Raw genomic sequence first — 22,010 nt, forward strand, 5'->3', positions numbered from 1 at the left:
TTTTAAAGTTGGTCAGGGCTGCCACTTAGGGAAAACATTTTTTTTTTTATAGACACACCTGGCAATGTGGGGAAGGTCTGCCGCTTGCATCTACAGACGCTTATGGCGCATGATGGGTTAAATGCTTAACAATTGAGCACTCAAAATGCAGTAGGTTTTCTTGATTTATGAGTCAAAACCAGACTTGAGACCTCACCCTCATGTATCTTATGAATAACTGTTACATTTTCTCTTTCCTATCTTTCATTTTAAAATGCTACCAGGAATCCATCTGCTTTTATTACAACAGGGATTTCCAACATAGTCTCAAAACCTTCATGAAACAGAGGGTAAAATGTAGTATTCCTCAACCCAAGAAGACTATCATTCACAAAGAAAGGCTCACAACACAATAACCAGAGCTAGTGAATACTTATTATGGGTCAGGAAGTGTGCTAAGTGTTTTATATGTATTTCCCATTCTATGTTCAAAATAATCTTAAATTTTAGGTATTGTTCTTATTATATTTTTTGTCTTTTTGTAGCAAACTTATTGTTGACATAAAAACTGCACATATTTACAGTATACAATTTTATGTCTAAATATATATGTATATACCCACGAAACCATTACCACCATCAAGATAGTGAACATATCCATAACCCCCAGAAATTTCTTTAATTATATTTTATAATTCATTTCCATTCCTCACCTCTTCTCTCTGCCTCCTCAGGCAACTGTCACTATAGATTAGTTTGTTTCCTAGCATCTTACATAAATTAAATAATACAGAATTGTTTTTCATGGTCTGTCTTCTTTCATTAATAATTACTTTGAAATGCAGCCATATCATTGTATATATCCATGATTCCTTCCTTTTTATTGCTGAGTTTATTCATTGCATGTACATTATACAATTTGTTCGTATACTCATATGTTGAAGATATTTGGGTTCTCCCCAGCTTTTAGTTATTAAATGTGAACATTCATGTACAAGATCTTATATGGGTATATGCTTTCATTTCTCGTGGATAGACACTCAGGAGTGGATTGTACAGTAAGTGTACATGTTACATTATAAGAAATGGCCATTGTATCATTTTATATTTCACCGGCTATGTAGGAGGATTTCAGTTTTTCCACATCCTTACCAGCACTTGTTATCATTAGGCTTTTTATTTTTAGCAATTCTTACATGTGTGTGGTGCTATCTCATTGTAGTTTTAATTTGCCTTTCTCTAGTGACTACTTATGTTGAGCATCTTTTCATGTACTTATTGAGCTTCTGTGTATCTTCTTTGGTGAAGTGTCTGTTCAAAAAATTTGCCCATTTTTATTTGGTTGGGTGTTTTCTTATTATTTGGGTTTGAGAGATATTTACTTATTCTAGATTTAAATCCTTTATCAAGTATGTGATCAGCAAATATTTTCTTAGCGTATGTTGTTTGTCTTTTTGTCCTCTTGATACTATCTTTTGAAGAGGAAAATTTTCAATTTGATGAAATACAATTTTTTAATGTTCTTTTATGGATTATGCTTTAGGTATTTTATCTCAGAACTCTTTACCTAAACCTAAAATCACAAAGATTTTCTTTTGTTTTCTTCTAGAAGTTTTAAAGTTCTTTTAAAATATATTTTTATTTATTTCAGAGAGGAAGGGAGAGAGAGAGATATAGAAACATCAATGATGAGAGAGAATAATTGATTGGTTGCCTTCTGCATGTCCCACACTGGGGATAGTGCCTACAAACCGGGCATGTGCCCTGATCAGGAATCAAACCATGACCTCCTGGTTAATAGATCGATGCTCAACCACTGAGCCACGCCAGCCAGGTGAAGTTTTGAAGTTTTAAATTTACCGTTTGAGATCTGTGGTTCATTTTGTTTTAATTTTTATATGTGTTAAGAAATATGGATGGAAGTTTTTGTGTTTTTTTTTTTTTAACTTGGATATCCAAATGAACCAGCACAATTTAGTGAAAAGACTCTCCTTTCTCTACTGATTTGTTTTTGCACTTGTTCGTAAGATCAGTTGTCAATATATATGTGGGTCTAGTTAAGGATTTTCTATTCTGATCTATTGACCTATTTGTCTATCTTAACACAAATACAAGATAGTGTCTTTAATTTGTAATTTTTTAAGTGTTAAAATAGTGTTAGTCCTCCAAGTTTGCTCTTGTGTTTCAAAGTTATTTTGGCTATTTTATGTCTTTGCATTTCCATATGAATTTTAAAATCGCCTTGTCAATTTTTACAAAAGAAATCTTACTGAGATTTTGATTGGGACTGCATTGAGTCTACTCATTAAATTGGGAAGAATTACCATCTTAGCAATACTGAGTCTTCTGATGCATAAACCTGGGATATCTTTCCATTTATTTAGGCTTCTTTAATTTCTAGTTGATTTGGGATATATTGTAGTTAAAACCATAGTTTCCAATGATTAAGTCCTCCACATATTTTCTCAGTCTTACCCCTAAGTAGTTCATATTTTTGATGCTATTGGAAATGGTGTTCTTTCATTTCAATTTCTGATTACTCATTATTAGCATATAAAGATAAAAATTAATTTTTGTATATTGATTCTATCCTGCAACCTTGTTCAACTTAGTTCTAAAAGCTTTTTTAGTAGATTCCTTCAGATTTTCAACATAAGTTATATGGTATTCTTTGAATGAAGATAGTTTTATTTTTTCCTGTCAAATTTGGATGATATAAATTTCTCTAGGAGATAAAAGGCTATTCAGCTTATCTATACCTTCATGCAGGAGCTTTCAAATTACTTGTACATTTAATCTAAGTTGTTGAATCTATTGGCATAGAGTTATTTATAATACTTCCTTATTTCCCCTTTACTGTATATGTTTGGAATTTATAATGATGTCACCTCTCTCATTCCTAATACTAGTAATTGATGTCTTGTCTTTTTTTTTTTGGTCTGTCTGCCAAGCAATTAATCAACTTTAATAATCTTCTAAAAAAAACCAACAACTTTTGGTGTCATTGTTTTTTCTCTATCCTTTTTCTGTCTCCTATTTATTTCCACAATGATTTGTATTATTTGCTTTTTTCTGTGTACTTTGAGTTCAATCTGTTCTATGTTTTCTAGTTTCTTAAGGTGGAAGTTAAAGTCATGATTTGAGACCTTTCTTTTGTAAAAACTCTCTAAGTGCTATTAAAATTACCACTTTTAAAATTACCAGCATTAAAGTAATGCTTGAGGTGCATCTCACAGATGCTGAGATGTTTTGTTTTCATTTTAATTCAGTCTAAAATTTCTAATTTCTATTTTAGTTTCTTTTTTAGCCTATAGCCCTGGGCACCTTGATTTTTGTGGTGGGGTGAGGAATTCTTTTCAGTTCCTGTACGCAAACATAGCTCCTAACATAATTTAGGTATTGAAAAAGATTGGCGTCTTTTCGGTAATAATCTGGTGACATTTGTCTTTTAATTAGCGTGCTTGAATTATTTACATCTAATGTGATTACTATTATGTGTTTTTCATTTGTTTCATCTATTCATTGTTCTCTTTTTCCTTTATCCTTTGTTTGGATCAATTGAATATTTAAACATTTTTATTTAATCTCCTTTATTGGCTTATTAGTTATAACTTTTTGTTTTGTTTGTTTAATAGACCCTTTTGGGTTTATAGCATGAATCTGTAACTTATCACATTCAACTGTCAATGATTATTATGCCACTTAATATATAGTTTAAGAATCTTACAATAGTATGCTTCCATTTCTCTTTCAGATTTTGTTTGTTGCCTTACATGTTTACTTATACATATGTCATAATGCCTACTTACATTGTAATTATTTTTTCTTGAGCAGTAAACTATCTTCCAAATAAATATAAATAAGAAAAATGATTCCCCTATATTTACACATGCACTTTATATTTCCAATGACTGCATTCCTTTGTGTAGATTTATATTTCTGTCTGTGTCATTTTTCATTTGCCCCAAAGAATTTCATTCAGATTTCTATAGTATGGGTCTGTTGGAGGTGAATTATTTCAGGTTTTACATATCTGAAAAAAGATGTCACAATTTTACCTTCTCTGTATACAGAATTCTAGGTTGACCGGGTTTTTCTTTTGAGGGGCTGGGGAGAGAAAGATTTCAGTATTTTTGAGATGTTGCTTAATTATCTTCCCTCTTGCAGTGTTTCTGACAAAAAGTCCACGGTGGTGTTTTTGTTGTTTCTCTACACAGAACATATCTTTTCCTCCCTCTTGCTGCTTGTTAGATTTTCTCCTAATTACGATTTTGAGCAATTTGATTATGCTGCACCAAGCCATACTTATTCATGTTTCTTGAACTTGGTGTTCACTGAGCTTCTTGGATGTTTTGTTTTTTAGTATTTGTCAAGTTGGGGGAAATGCCAACCTTTGTTTTTAAGTAACCCTTCATTTGGAATCTCTATCTACATGTGTAAGTAGGGCACTTGATGTTGTTCCATAGCTCGCTGATGCTATCACCAGTGTTTATTTTTCTCTTGACAGTTTATTGTGTATATTACACTATCATTGCTGAAAGAGGAATTAATGAATAAGTAATTATTTACTGTAATTTAACAAACGAGTAACTGAAACAAAGGGAATAACTTGCTCAGGTGGTTAAGTCAGAATTCAAACATAGGTTTTCAGATTCCAGAGCATTAATCCTTGACTACTACTCTCTGCAATGTATGTAAATAGTATTTCAGCCCTTGATATGTAGGTAACACTAAAAATATTCCTTATTTTTAAAAAGTAACAAACTATTAGACTGAAATTAAAAATTTAAATGGAACTGGAAATATTTTTTTAAGAATTAGATTACTTATATACAGGTAAGGCACTCTAGATCTTATTAACTACTTACATGAAATGCATTGACAAAAGTAATTCAAGTATAGACATTAAAGAGTTGTTTTCAAATAGCTAAAATTTACCATAAAAAATAGATCTGAATCCTAACACAGTGGATTCAGATTAAACGTTAAGAAGTTCTTATTTATAAACACGTAAAACCTATTACAAAGGCTGTGAATCAGATACACACACATGTATGTGTATCTGATTCACATATTAAGGGTTTTCTCCAATGAGTACTCCCAGAAAGCCACCGACTTAAACCTTATTAGGACTGATTCATAGAAATTGGCCTAAAATTTCTAATTAGCTCAGTTTCTGGAGATATGCCAATAAAAAGACCATAGGATCATGTATCAGAATTAAGGGGAAAAATAGACCTTACCAAAAGAGAAGTTCCATGGAGGATACATTCCAAGATACCCAGTGGATGCCTGAAAGGACTGATAGTATGAAACCCAATATATGACATGTTTTTCCTATACATACATATCTATGATACCACTTAATTTATAGATTAGGCACAGAAAGAGATTGTCAACGATAATTAATGACCAAATCGAACAGTTATAACAATATGCTGTTATAAAACTTATGTGACTGTGATATCCCTCCCTCTCCCTTTTCTCTTTCTCATAACCAATCTGACATCCAGATGGCTACTCAGTGACTAATGGTAGGTAGCATATACAGCATGAATATACTCAACAAAGGGATGATTCATGTTCCTGGCAGGATAGAGAAGGTCAGAGAGGAACAGTGTGAGCCTTCATCACACTACTTAGAATGGCGCAAGATTTAAAATTTATGAATTATTTACTTCTGGAATTTTCCATTTAATATTTTCAGCCTGTGGCTGATCATGGGAAACTGAAACCTTGGAAAGTAAAACTGTGGATAAGGGGACTACTGAAGTTTATTGTAACATTTTTTTCTTTATTTTTGAATAGGGAGCATCTCTCTCATCTCGTTTCTGACGCACATATACAAGGATGTACTGAATTAGCATATATATCAATCCACAAAAGGCTGGTAAACCTAGAAGTGACATCATACCATCTCTTTCAGCCCTGTGACTCTATGTAATTAATTCTAACCATTTCTCATGGATTGCAGTAGCTGGCAGGTAATACTCTGCATTTGGCAGCTGAGAAAATAATGTTATTGCAAACCTTGAGGTGGGAAAATAATGCTGAAATAGTTTCACCTTTTCCTCCCTATCTGCCTCCTTACAGCTAGAGACGCTGGCATAATGCCTAGTAGAGAGTAGGTGCTTAATAATTGGCACCCATGTTTTTATAAAAGAAAACTTTTGGGGGATAAAAATATTACTGGGAAAGAATAATGTGGAATTCCAGAGAAAGGAGAGGATATAATGAGGAAGGAGAGTGTGGCATGGCACTAAAAATAATTTTACATCCACTCAGAAATAGGATTGTTGATAAATCAGGCTTGGATGACAAATGCCTCTCCCACCATAATCTTCCCCATGTTTGGTAATTCCATGCTGACTCTAGTAGCTTTATTCTAATATACTTAGTAATGCTTACAAGTTTTTAAAGTGTTTTTTTTCTATTTAACATTATTGAAACAGAAATTGAGTATATAAAATACTACAAATGTTTACTGGAACATTTATATAGTTTATACATTTTATATAGAGAATATAAACATACTATTACTTTTTACTTTATTTTTTATTTATTTTTAAAATATATTTTATTTATTTTTTACAGAGAGGAAGGGAGAGGGATAGAGAATTAGAAACATCGATGAGAGAGAACATCGATCAGCTGCCTCCTGCACACTCTTCCCCATTGGGGATGTGCCCGCAACCAAGGTACATGCCCTTGACCGGAATCGAACCTGGGACCCTTCAGTCCACAGGCCGATGCTCTATTCACTGAGCCAAACCAGTCAGGGCAATTACTTTTTACTTTAAAAACCTACCTCAAATGTCTCATAATCATCATCTCCCATGAAAATTTTCAGCTGAGATTAGTTCTTTTCGTTTGCAATTTATTACTAGTTTTGTTTCCAAGCTCACTGTACTGAGTCGATTTTCACTCACATCCGTAGTACTCTCAGGTTTTCTTCCTCACCTTTTCAGACAATAGAAATATGAATGTTAGAGGCAATGGGTTGTTATCTGCAACTCCCAGAAGACACAATCCCTTAGATATTCTAAGTATTTCATCATAAGCTCCAGCAATTTACATTTAGGAATGAACTAGAAGGAATTGAATGTCCACTTGTGAAAGATATTTCTGTGGCTGCAAAATTTTTTCTGGAGAAATTACATTTTTCATCCTCCTTCTTATCACTTAATAGCATGCTTTGAAGTGTGTGTACTTTTGGGGGAGATGTGCTTTCTGTCCAATGAGGTTATTAGTAAGAGAGAGTCCCCAGAGACCCTTTCTATCAAACCCAAATTGACCCTTTTCCTAGACCAAGTTTTTTTGTCATGTACGTATTTAGCTCTGATTTGGGAAATAACTGGTATCCAGGTCTGAGTGCCGTAACAAATGATGCGTGGAAATTGTATAACCATCTCCCCTCTTGAATTGTCTCACAACATTGGTTTAATGAGATAGAGACAATAATGAGCCTTTTCCAATTATCATCTTTCTAATTTAACGTTCAGTTACTAAGTGTTAGAGAGAGGGCCACAAATCATTTAAGGGCCAACAATTTAATGCTGTGACCACGGTTTTAATGATCTCACTTTCTCTTTTTAAGATGCATTTTGATAATCCTTTAATGTGCCTCCTTCCATTTCTAAATGTTAGGCCTGCAGGCAGTGCCTCTCCTTTGTTCCAAAACACAGAGGAAAAATATCTTTGTGAAATCTGAGGGCTTCAAAGCACTTCTTTATCTAGATGGGAAGAAACATGGTCTAGGGAACATGGCCTTTGGAAATCAAGAGAAACTGGATCTGAATCTCAGCTCTTTTCTTCCTACATGTGGGATATTAAGCAAATTGCATAGTCCATGAAAGTACTATTAGCTACTTTTACAGAGCAAAATGAGGGTCACATAAATTAACCTATGTAAAGTAACTGACAAAGCAATTCCTTCTGTTTTCATGGTACAACAGAACACTGTGAGTTCAAATCTTGTTAACTGCCAATGATAGAAGAATCAGGGAAGTATTAATATGTACCGGCCAGGACTCATGGTTTGCGTTGACATATGAGCCAATTTAACATTTAAGAATAAGGAATCTTGTCCTCTCAAAGCATATATTTTCCCCAAGGAACTTGCATAATTCATCTTAGCATTTCTTTACCTATTACAGTCCCAAAGGCAACTAACTTCTGTGGGACATATAGAAAAACTGAAGAAGACCTGCTGGTTTACCTGTAGCCCAGTAGACTCTGACTCTGCTAGTCTACCCTAGAGGCATGCTCTGATTCAACTCTACTTAAAGTTTCTGGATGCCCTAAAATGACACCTTATCCTCTAAATCTGTAATACCCAACATATGAATCTTTAAGAGCTCATCAGTAAAAATAAGTTGTATATACCATCTTTAAAATACATTTTTTTCTAAATGTTAGGTATGCATTCTATACTAATGCAGTTCACGCATTTTTAAACAGATAAAAACAAATACAACTAGAAGTTCCAATATTTTCTTGCCACGTTCTAATAGGTCACTTTGCAATTCTTTGCTGTGTATTCCCTTTGAGACTGAATGTTTTTCCTGTTGAAACTTGTGTGATGGTGGGGAATCAATGGGGTAGATTAGTTGATGCTAGAGACTAGCATTGCTTTGTGTTGGCCATATTTGCAGATTCTCCTGATCTCCTTTTATAGGGAGCTAAACCAGGTTCCTTTACTTTGCCAACAAGGACTGGAAGATATTGAACTCTTGGCTGAGTGCCAGCCAACTCTTTTGCTATCTTTATGCTTTTATAACCAAACATTACAGTATGTCCTTTGATATTTACAAAATTGGCTTAAATCCCCAACCTGAGTCCTACACAACTTTTCTTTCTCTCTCTAAGATTTCCACAAGTTCAAGGAGTTTTATATCCTCGTGGTTATATTTCTCTCCACTTTCTTATTCTTGTGAAATTCTCTATCTTGTTTATCCTTGCCACTCTGCAGGGTGTATCCTATATGTGAACATCAGCCATCATTAAGGCTATAGCAGGGAAATGTTGTGTCCCTTATTTAGGCCAATGGGTTTCCAATATGGGGCCCATACTCAAAGCAAGGAGCAAGATGATTAGAGGGGCAAAAGAAAATCTTGCAATTTATGCTTATTTTTACGACATACTTTTAAATTTACATTTTGAACGTTTGTAATGTGCACAAGCAGAAGTCTTAAAACATGGCTATAAGTTCTTTGATACTTCTCTCATGAAGAGATAGTCCTTCCTTGTCCCTTGCTCTTAGGAGAGCATGACAGACAGAACACTTTGTGCCTTCCCAGGCTAAGCCATAAAAGGCCATGCAGCCTTCGTTTTGTTTGCTGAAGCACATGCCCTTGCAACCCTGAGCCATCATGTAAAAAATCCAGATAGCCTGAGACCACCATGCTGTGAGGGAAATAAAGCTACAACACACCTTGATTCTTCAAAAGTACTGGTTGAGACCAGGCTAGGCACCAGGTATGTGAGTAAAGAAGCTTTCAGATGACTCCAGACCTCAATCATTTGAGTCACTCCCAGCTATTTGAGACTTCCCAATTGAAGCTCTAGGAATCATGGAGCAAAGACAAACCTTCTTCTGTCCAGATTCCTGACCCACATGAACCTAAAAAAATCTCTGTTGTTTTATATTATTACTAGAGGCCCAGTGCACTAAATTTGTGCAAGAGTAGGCCTTCCTTCCCCAGCTCCTGGCATCGGCCTCCCTCTGGCACCTGGGACCTGGGCTTCCCTGGCAGCCCCAGCTTCGTCCAGAAGGTCGTCTGGAAGGACATCCGGTCTAATTAGCATATTACGCTTTTATTATTATAGATTAGGTTTTATGATGTTTTTAATGCAATAGTAGATAAGCTGACAACATAATACATAATTAGTAGATAGAAGTAATTTATAGATAGATCTACATTGTGATGATGTGTGAAAGAAATCATTTTTGCTGGTGGAGTGTAAGGTCAAGAAATTTGGAGACTACTGAGTTGCACATTAGATAGTGATCATAGGGCAAACAGAAACTAATGATAAGGATAAGAAGTTTGCATAATAGGATAGGCTGGTATGAAATAAGCAGAGCTGAACAGCAGAGATAAAATACAGTATATTGGCCAAGCAAGTGGCCAGAAATCAAACTGGAGAAATGCAAGAATCAAAGACTGTAGAAATTAGGTAAAACAAATTCAACTGCATAGGTGAAGTAGAAAAAGACCTTAAATACTTTGAGGTGACCTAAAGACCTAGAGCAAAATTTCAAGCCCATCAAGAGCTCTCATGCACTTTTTGTTGGGGTAGAAAGAAACTTCAGGCCAATGAGGCAGGGAAAACAGGCAAAAGCATGCACCAAACCAGAAAGGACTGAGGGGGCAGCACACTGAGAAGAATCCTGCAAGTTAGGGTTTTCTTGAAGGACTTTGCACATTTCTTCAAAGTATTGAGATTTAATTCATATACTATAAAACTTAGCCATTAAAAGTATACAATTCTGTGGTTTTCCGTACATTCATAAAGTTATACAACTATCATCACTATCAAATTTCAGTATATTTTCATAATAACAAAAAATAAAACCTTTGAAAAAGAATAAAGTGGGAGGAATTGGCCTGTTTGATTTCAAGAATTTTTATAGAACTACTAGAGGCCCAGTGCATGAAATTCTTGCATGGGTAGGGTCTCTAGCATCTGCCAGCTGCTGGCCAGGACCTCCTTTCCCCAGCTGCTGGCTGCTGGCTGGGGCCTTTCTTCATTCCACACCACCTCCTGGTGGTCAGCACATGTCATAGCAAGCAATCGAACTCCCGGCTGGTTGAACTCCCAAGGGAACACTTTGCACATTAGGCTTTTATATATATATATAGACATTAGTCAAGACTCTTTTATTGACAGAGGAATAGACACATAGCTCAATTGAACAGAATAGAGAACAAAGAGATTGATCTACACAAATATCCCCAACTGAATTCTGACAATTTTGCAAAAGTGATGCAATAAAGGAAAAATAGCCTTTTCAACAAATGGTGCTAAAGCAATAGGTAAAACATCCATAAAGTAAAAGTAAAATAAAATAAATATTGTATCATAAACTTGACTTCACCAAATTTAAAGACTTGGTGAAGAATCTTGTGAAGAGGATGAAAACACGAGCTACAGAATGGAAGAAATATTTGCAGAACAGCTTAGTGGTTGCCAGGGTTAAGTGGACAGGGCTCAGAAGGACAGCCTGAAAGATTATTGTGGTGATTGAACTGTTCTTATCCTCACTGTATCATTCTCAATGTCTTGGTTGTGATATTGCATTTTTATTCCCAAGATGTTACCTTTGGGGTAAATTGGAAAAAGTGTATACAGGCTCTTTCTATGTTATTTCTTTTTTTTTAATATATTTTTTTATTGATCTCAGAGAGAAAAGGAGAGGGAGAGAGAAATAGAAACATCAATGATGAGAGAAAATCATTGATTAGCTGACTCCTGGATCAAGCCTGAAGCCCAGGCATGTGCCTTGATCAGGAATCAAACCATGACCACCTGGTTCATAGGTCAATGCTCAACCACTGAGCCACACCGGCCAGGTTATATTATCTATATATATAAAAAGCCAGTGACTGTAATGCTGTAACGATTGGAATGACCAGTCGCTATGACACCCACTGCGACCAGTGAACTTGCCCGATCGGGGGTGGGGCTGGCTGGCCACCCCTCCAACATAACCCTTCCCCCAAGCCAGCCTTGCCCCTAATCATCCCCTCCTATCCTGATTGGGCTGGCCGGACCCCACCCATACACGAATTTGTGCACTGGGACTCTAGTTTCTTATAAGTGGTTGTGAACCTATAATTATCACACATTAGCCTGGATTCAATGGTGATGGCTTCAAGATGACATGATGCTGTTAATTGGTTACTACAGAACAATCCATAGCAACAGAGGAAAGAGAACTAAGCTTCCAACAAGGCAGGTGTGTAGTTGGTAAACAGTAGCCTCACAGGTGCAAGGCTTTTTGGCAAACAAAATGAACTTTTTTTTCTGAAGACACAACCTGCTGGACACACAGCTTGGAAAGGGGAGAATGGAGTAGATTTCAGCCCCCAGTGACTAAACACAAGAGCAAAACACAAGTCTATCTGATCTTAAATGACAGGGATCGTATGCAGACAAAAAAAAAGGGGTCATTTTCAGTCCAAGAGGATGGGCAGTCAGAAAAGCATTGCAAAGGAAACAGGAAATGTCAGGGAGATCCATCAGTTCGCTGCTGGTTGGAGACACTTTACAAAGGCAGCTGATCTGGCCCACATGCTAAAAGCTGCGTCACTAGCTGTGCACACAAGCTGCTGGGAATTTGTTTTCCTTTCATGAATCTTTCATTTTTAGGTTGGAATTCAGTGGAGAAAATTATACAGTGTTTTTGCTACATTCACACAGCAAATACTCCTGTGGTATTCATATCTTGTTTTTACTATTTTAGTGGACTTATTTCTAAGCCTGGTTGTCGTTATCTGTAAAACAGCTACCACAGAAAGTTATTGGAAAAGTGGAATATGCACAAATTCCCCTTTACAAGTGACGGACCCCTGGCAAGTTAGAACTTTCAAGAGATCTTCTCTATTTCTGTTCTTATCATACATATTCAGTAATGTTTTGAGTTATTCTCTGTGAAATAATTTTCTACAATTATTTGGGATAAGTATATTATGTGACTGGGGTATTAAGTGTATCTTTTAAACCTGTGTTGTGTTAGTTGCAAACTCACAAACTGATGATAGAATTTGAAATTTGTTATTAGCTCAAAAAACTAGTTATGTCTGACTTACTTGCCTATTGTATTCTAGGAAGCAACATAACTTTGGGGAAAAGACTTTTTAGTAGCCTTTTCAATGAAATGTTCCCATTCCATTATAACATATGGCATTTCTGGTGTTCCCAGTAACTACCATAGTCATGCATAGTTAGATAAGATACATCACCCCTGACTGTTTTTTTTTGTATTTCTTCATTAGGCATTATTTTTTAAATTTTATTGGGGTGACATTGGTTCACAGAACCATATAGGTTTCAAGGGTACAATTCAACAAACATCATCTGCGCACTGCATTGTGGGCCCATCACCCTAAGCAAAGTCTCTTTCCATCTCCATTTCCCCCCCTCTATCCCCACCTCCACCTGCCCCGAACTCCCTTTATCCCTGGCTATTACCACACTACTATCTGTGTCTATGTGATGTGATGTGATGTGATGTGATGTGTGTGTGTGTGTGTTTTGCTTAATCCCTTTACCTTCTTTCATCCAGCCCTCCAACGGCCCTTTCATCTGACAGCTGTCAGTCTGTTCCATACATCCATGCTGTTTCTATTTTGTCAGTTTATTTTGTTCATTAGATTCCAAATATAAAAGTTTCAATTAAAATGAGAAACAGATAACCAATATTTAAAATTATTTTTGTTTCTTATGAAAGTAATATATACATATTGAAACAAAAGTTCAAATAAAATGGAACAGTACAAATGAAAAGTAATTGTCTCCTTCCTGCTTATAATCCAGCCCAATTCTCAGAGAGAACCATTTAACTATTTTATTAGTTTTCCCTAATTTTAAGTAATTATGTTAATTTTTAAATTTCCTTTGCTAAACTTTAATTTACCTTATTCTACCTATTTACTTCATTTCTTTTCAACTTTTGTTAGTTTTTTAAATTATTAATTATTTCACTGGTTATCTCATGATTTTAAATAATATATTTATTTCTGGTTGTTATTATTTCCTTGCTTTCAATGTCCTCAACATATTTGAATTTCCTCTGTATTTGGCTGAGGTACATTTTCAAGTAGAATTTTCAGAAAATCTATTTGAATCTTTTCATGTCAGAAACCATCTTTTATTTTCCCATTTTCCCCTTACACTTACTTGATTGGTAGTCGGACTGAGTTGGAATTCTCAGTTCAAAATAACTTTTCGTGCAAACTTGGAAGGCATTATTATATATCTTCTGGCACCTATTGTGACCTGATGTCATTCTTTCTAAAATTTCTTGGGAAATACCTTATCGGTGTTTTTCCTCTTTGAAAGCTTATGGGCTCTTATAGTTATTCTGTAATTGATTTCAGAAATGGATTTTTCCATTTATCCAAATCTCAGTGAGCCTTTCAGGCAGAAGAATTATTTTTAATCTGCCAATGGGAAATTTATTGCTATGATTTCTGTGATTATTTCCATCAGTCTCCAAACCCATATCTGGAACTTCTATTATGTGATACCATATCCCCTAAACTGGCCCTTAATGATTTTAACTATTCTTTAAAATAATTTTCCTCTTAAAAATATATATCTTTTTACTGATTTCAGAGAGGAAGGGAGATGAAGAGAGAGAGAAATATCAACATTGACAGAGAATCATTGATCAGCTGCCTCCTGTATGCCCCCTAAGGGAATTGAACTATGACCTCCTGGTTCATAGGTCAACGCTCAACCACTGATCTGTACCACCAGGCAATAATTTTCCCCTTTTTATTTATATTTGTATTTTTAATCTTGGCCATTCATAATCTCTTCCCAAATAGTAGCTAGAGTGAGTAGATTATGACATTCTGACTCAGAGACATCGCAGTGGCTCCCCATTTCTCTGAGAGTGAAACAAAGTCCACTAAACCCTACATGATCTGCATCTGGTACTTCTGTGGCTTCATCTTCCACTATTCCCACCCTCACTCATTCCAAACCAGCCACACAGCCTCTTGGCTCTGCCTCTTTCTTCCCAGGCACACTCTGCTTTAGAGACTTTGTGTAAGCTGTTCCCTCTCTTTGGAATTCCCTATTCCCTCAAATACTCACTTGACCCACTGCCCATCTCTCCCAAGCCTTTGTTATATATTAATGTCACAGTCAGGCTGGCCCTAATGGGTCCCATTTAAATTCCAAGACCTGTCCTCTTGTCCAATAATCCAGCCTGTTTCATGCTCCCTTGTTTGTTGCCTAAAACGCTGATGTTCAACTGTTTATTATGTTTCTATTGATTGTCTGTCTCCAGCAGCTGGAAGGTCAGCTCTGAAGGACAGAAGCCTGAGTCTGGATCCACTAGTATAACTCTAGCACTTAGTACAGTGGTCGGCAAACTGCGGGTCTCGAGCCACATGCGGCTCTTTGGCCCCTTGAGTGCGGCTCTTCCTAAGCCTTAGGAGTACCCTAATTAAATTAATAACAATATACCTACCTATATAGTTTAAGTTTAAAAAATTTGGCTCTCAAAAGAAATTTCAATCGTTGTATTGTAGATATTTGGCTCTGTTGACTAATGAGTTTGCCAACCACTGACCTAGTACATAGTATCAGACCCAGGCACAAGGCAAGTATTTAACTAATAGTCATTGACTGAATGAATAATTTTATGTCCTAGAAAATTAATGATTTTTTTTCATTCTAGCTCTTCAATCAGACATTTTATTCAGTAATTATACTTCAAATTACAAGGATCTTTTTTTCTCATTCCATGATCATAGCTTCCTGTTTTTGTCTTACAGTTGCAAAATCATCTTATATTGCTCTGAAAAGAGTAATTATGATATATTTCCAAGTTCTTTTTTTCCTCGAATTTTTATTTTATTTTCTTGTTTAAAGTATTACAAATAGTAGTACATATGTCTTTTTCCTCAAATTTTTTAAGAGAAAAAGTGAATCCTAATTTCCAATTCATTCAGTCATTTTTATTTTAAGTTACATGACAATCTGCAACAATCAAGACTTGATTGTCAGTGCCAGATACTTAACTCAAATTAGTTTAAGCGAAGAAAGGATTTATTTCTTTTCTGCTGATGTAACTGAAAACCCCATGGGTATGTCTGTCTTAATGTATAGGTGGGTCACCTATCTCACTCATCTTTTGGATGGGCTCTTTCCTCCTGGTGGACAAGGCGTCCATTCTGTCAGGTTGCCAACCTCAGTGATACGTTAGGAGTCTTTCCAATCAGTTGCAGCAAAATAGTTTCAGTGAAGGTTCTGATTGGCGTGCCTTGAGTCACATGACTAATCCTAAGCCAAACCTTGTGGCCAGGTGTGTGGGATTCTCTGATTTTTCATACCGGGGTCACATGTTCCCAAGATGGAAAGATGTAAAAATGAGCAGTCTCACCTAAACTACATAACGTTCCCCCAAATAAAGATGCTTATTGCTGTAAGAAGGGGGAGACAAAAATTGTGCGTCAAACATAATATCTGCATGTTTTGAGGAAAACATTGATGCTTATTTTTTTAATTAGATAGTTTCAGTGAGAAGGTTAGAGAAAGATGTAGAAGATCATTTATATTCAGGGAAGGCACCTGAGTGCAAGCAGTAAACTATTTTATTAATTACTTTTTAAACTAGTTGGAGAAGTATTTTCAAACTCCTATCTGGGCAGAATTGTTTATGGCTCAATGGAATGAACAGGATTCCATTGGCACTGTGACTTAGTTTTTATAGTCTATCATAAATACCACTTGCTGAATATGAGATTAAATTCATAGATTAGATGTTCAAGGTATTTATTCCTATTTCTTTAAACTCATGCTAGGCAAACATTTTCCTGGAGAGGAGTAATACCTAAGTTGCTGATAATGCCATAGAAGAACGGACACTATAATTAATTCATTTTAACAGGGTAAGCAATAAAGCAAGTAACATAATATAATAATAACATGATAGTGATACTTCCACTAATAACTTTATTGTTGCATATTCTTAAGTAAGTCAAAATATTTTCACCTGTATCATCTAATGACTTGTTTTCTCATCTTGTAAATCGACAGAACAAGTACCATTGTGCTCATTTACCAAACAAGAAAATAAAGCTCTCATATAGCTTTTATCATATTGTATTAGAGGTCTTTATTTATGTCTCTACCTCTCCTGTTAAGATTATGAGCTACGTGAGAGTGGTATCTTGTATTATTTATTTTTGCATTCCTAGGTCCTAACCAGTGGCTGGCATACATCAGATGACAAAAAAAGAAAACATTAAAATAAAATTTAATTGGCTGTGGTCACAAAGTTAAGTCATGTATGGCAGGGATGAAAACCAAGTTCTTATGGTTTTCAATGCAGTGAGTAGTCTGCTCATTAAAATGCAATCAATGAGTCACATGTGCTTATAAATAAATGAACACAATAACCTTGAGTGGGTCTAGTGAGATGCCATCCAACAAAATATGTGTCAGGAGTCCAAGTAGAAAGCAGATGACACAATTAGACTGGGTAATTGAAGAAAGTTAATAAAGGGACTATTATAAAGGGTAAGGAGGAAAACAAGGGATAGCGCAGGACCCTGGGACTAGCAATAACACAGGGAGTTGCGACTATTCTTAGACTAGAAGAAATAAAAAGCAGTAGTTCCAAGAACCAATGGAGAGAGCTGTAAGTCCAACTTGATTGGAGCTGGGGTCCTAACTTAAAGAGATACAGCAGGCAGGGATCCAGGACAATTGCTACCCTGATTTTACCCCCCTTCTTTTCTCTCATCCATCCTGGTGGACCCCATGGCTGAAGCCAACTCAAAAACAGAGAGCATGATATTCCTGATGATAAGTCCATCCAGGTTAGTTAGCATCCTAGGGGCCAGAGCAGGAAGTAGGATGGAGAAGGCTAGAGAGTGGATCTGGGAGGGTCAACAGAAGACATTTAACATGGAGAGCTTGCTACCCCAAATCTGAAGTGATAGAAATGAAAACTCACTTGAGTACTTAGCCTATGCTTGGCGGGAGACTGCGGAAGCATCTCGTGTACTGACAGAGCTATTGCCAATCTTTGGAAGAGGAACTTGTTCTTGTCAAGGAGCATTCACAGATGGGGTTCATGGTTTAACTCACCACTTACACTGTGTACAGCTGTCAGTTGTGGCTCCATTCCTGGGTTCCAGAGAGTCGCAGGCTGTCATTTGCATCCAAGATATTCTAGAGGACAAATAGCATACCCTTTGCACAGTAAGTACAGGCTCAATCTAGCCACACTGTTAGTATCAAAGGATATTCTTCATTAATTGAATGTGACAGTGCAGTTACCCCCTCCTTTTTTAGAGAACAAAATACCGATTCAAAGATTGTTCTGAGTATGAACTCCAGGCAACACACCCAATAGAAGCCAATGAATCAATTTGGTCTGTTTCTTCATGAATAGGGTCTTCTGTGCGGTGTGTCTGAGGGAGTCCTAACTTGCAAAGTCCCAAAACTGCTGGGCCTGGCTAAGCCAGCAGGAGTCTCCCTTTTAACTTACTTGGCATGGCCTTTCCTCTTGGGCCATGATGATCTCAGCTGTGTTGGTGCACAACTTGTACTCACAGAATATTAAAGAAATGACCTGAATAAATCTCTTTCAAGCAAAGAGCCTCTGTTAGTGGTGTCTAAAATCTGGGATGAACCACATCTGGTTCCATCATTTTATGACTCTGGTGAACTCATTAACCTCTCTAAACTTTGGCATTTCCATCTATGCAAAGAGACATTTGAATTCCCTTCCTACATCCTCAGGGTTTTGAAATCTCTGAAGAGCTATCTAATTATACGATATTATAAACACATAGTATAGGGTGTCCCCAAAATGTACATACACACTTTGAATAATTATAAAGGTAGTGTTCATTAAAATACATTACTTTTTCAAATTTGAGCTATCAGCTGTTAAAGTGTTTATACATTTTTGGGGGGACACCCTGTATATAGCTATTGAACAAAATCATTAATCTTAAATACTTGAAAGTGTTTACATTGTCTTTTGTTTTCTCCAGAATAGTTCATTATGAAGTAGCATATCTTAATTGAATTAGAGGGAAGGTGCTTTTATTTCAATGTTTCATGAAAAGTTGCATAAGAATAGAAAAGTCACATTGGTTTTAAGATTCAGATTTCCTGCATGAGAAATGAGGATGAAAAGAGTACTTCCTTCCTGAATAGTCTCTGGAACTGAAAGAATAGCACTTACAGAAAACTCAAGTGTCATAAAAATGAAAGTTACTCCTCAGGCTAGTGTAGATGATGAGTCATAACATTTGATGCGTCAATTTATCTTCATGTTACGTAAATAGTGTTTTGTTACTGTTGACTAACAGTGGAGTCAGAATTCTAATCTGTGACAATGGAATATTTTAGGATTTCTAGAAAGAAAATATGAAAGTCATGACCTGAATGACTTTGGTCAAGTGGAAGAAACCCTGGATTTTCAGAGAAAGGACACAAAATAACCAATTTTTAAAAAAGTCTTCTATTAACTTTGTAGGATTTTGATATAACTGCTAGGGCTATCCATACTCGTATCATTTATCTATTGCTGCTACAATGATGTGCTACAAATCACCCAACAACCTAGTGGATTAAAACAGCATGAGTCTGTGGGTAAGCTGGACACGACTTTTTATATTGGCTGGACACACGTCCTTATGTCTGCAGTCTGCTATGGATTGGGAGGCAACCTCGTTGACCTTTGCTGGGTCCTATCACATGTTTGAGAGCGGGCTGGCCCTAGGATGGGTTCAGCTGGAATGCCTAAGCCTTTCTTCATTGGTTTCTCACATCCCTCCAGCAGGCAAGCCAGGGCTTATTCTCACAGCGTCTGGGCATGGTTGAGGCTTAGAGCCTCAGAACTGGCATATTGCCACTCTTGTACCATTTTTCTGGGCAAACTGAGTCACAACACCAACTCAGATTTGAGTAATAGGCAACGTCTCTACTGTTGCATGGGAGAAGCTGCAAAATCACATTGCAAAGTATATGGAGACAGGGAGAGGTAGGGAATGGGGTCATTTTTGCATTTAGTCTCCCACATTACACTACTTGAATTTTCTTATGAGAAATAGTAAAGGGCTTATAAACATCTGCAAAGCTTTAAAAACTTGGATATGGCTACACCAGCATGCCAGTATGACAAGCAGCCTGCACAGAGCAAGCCAACTTTGTACTTAGAGGGATCTGTAAGACATGCCAACTATTTTTATGAATGCACAAGTTTGGCTGACATACCTTTGCTAATATCTGAAACATCCCATTTGTGCTACTTGAACAATTAAATCAGATGCAGTAACTGGTGGTGTGACACCCTTCTCAGCCACTCTTACTTATAACAGGATAATTTGTAAGCTGCTATTTATTTTACATGTTGGATTTAACTTAGAGAATAAACATATGTCATGGTCTGAAAACGTCCATCACACTTGCTTGTACTTTTAGAGGGGGAAGTTGTCTTTAATTATATTTGGAAATCTGGGTCTTAATACAAAGGGCAGTTTTATAGGGTATTTACTTGTTTCTCCAACCACTGAAAAGTGTATGTGTGGTGGAGAGGGGGGTGGTTTAAGTACTTACACTTCTTTGCTTCTGCAACTGTGGACTATTTTTTCATTAAAACATGAAACTTCAAGGAGGAATTTAGATCAATGACCATAATATTTTTCCTTGGCCTTTGTTAATAACATTTTTTTGCTTGTATAAATATTGAATATGGAGAAAAGAGAATCAAAAGGTATTACTGGAAAAGTAAAACCAGATAGTTACAATGAAATTACTTAAGTCACTACAGAAAATGTAAGATTAGATAATTAAGACATTATCTAAATTAGGTAATGTCTTACCTAATTGGTAGTTTTAGATATTTCAGAAACAGCAGAGGCAGCTGCCCGGCCATGGTAAAGCCTAAGAGAAAGTTAGAAATTATAGCATGTAGTACTAATGCATTTAGAGGAATTGACAGCTTTCAAAGTGTATTCAGGTTTATATAGTAATAACAATTAAATATGAAATACAGAGATAACTAAAATTAAGATAAATCTGTATCCATATTGAGATAATGAGGATAAGGGAAAGAATGTAAATTACTCATCTTCTCTATTGACAAGTCAACAGATAGTGAACAGAGTGAATCAGTAAGTAGTAATATAAATATATTGTTTAATGACATGGAGCTAAATGCCAAAAGAATCAGGTAAAATCATTGAAAGTATTTATGTCTTAAGAGAGACAAATTTGGTGGCGTTGGGACAGAAGGCTGCTTCTACTTAGAAGTTTTACAGATTTAGTTGTCACTTAAAAACTTTTACAATTTGATAAAAATAAAATTTAAATGTTAAAAACAGTGTATCTACGACACTGCTATTATTGGTTCAATGTTTTGAAAAATGAAAATAAGTATTTCCCTAATTAAGCAGGTTTGTGAGAGCTTTTCAACATGAACACACACTCACACACTGATGGCATCACCATCACCAAGCAACTATTTCCAAGATGTGAAGCATATCTTCCCCTTCTGAGTCCTGCAGTTCTTTGTCTAACTTTTACCTGTAGATTGAATCTCACTCACATTCTTGAGAACCTGTCAAGCAACTTTACCTCTAAGGCTAGTCAACAGGAAAGCAGTGACCAACCTTCTACTTATGCCTCTTCTGGAAGAAAAGAAAGAAAGAAAGAAAGAAAGAAAGAAAGAAAGAAAGAAAGAAAGAAAGAAAGAAAGAAAGAAAGAAAGAAAGAAAGAAAGAAAGAAAGAAAGAAAGAAAGAAAGAAAGAAAGAAAGAAAGAAAGAATACAGTCATGCACTGAACAACAACATTTTGGTCAATGAGGGACTGCATATGTGACAGTGGTCCCAAAAGATTACAATGGAGCAAAATTTTCCTACTGCCAGGGACTGGTAGCTGTCCTAGGGACATCGAGCAATGCATTCCTCATGTGTTTGTGGTGATGCTGGTGTAAACACACTTGTTGCGCTGCCAGTCATATAAAAATGTAGCACATACAGTTATATACAGTACATAGCACTTGATAATAGATGACTCTGTTACTGGTTTATGTTCTTACTATGCTATACTTTTATGGTTATTTTAAAGTGTACTCTTTCAGTTTATATAAGAATTGTTATGCCACAGCAGCCTCACACATCTCATGTTCACCATCTCTTTCTTGCATCATATTTTCTTGTGCTTGATTTAATCTTATGTTATTTTGTACAGTAACATGTTGTATAGGATTGTAGCCTATAAGCAATTGGTCTACAGTATAAATATGTAAATATAGAATATATTTTA

Source organism: Myotis lucifugus, unplaced genomic scaffold (genome assembly GCF_000147115.1).
Source record: "Myotis lucifugus unplaced genomic scaffold, Myoluc2.0 scaffold_232, whole genome shotgun sequence".
Taxonomy (NCBI): Eukaryota; Metazoa; Chordata; class Mammalia; order Chiroptera; family Vespertilionidae; genus Myotis; species Myotis lucifugus.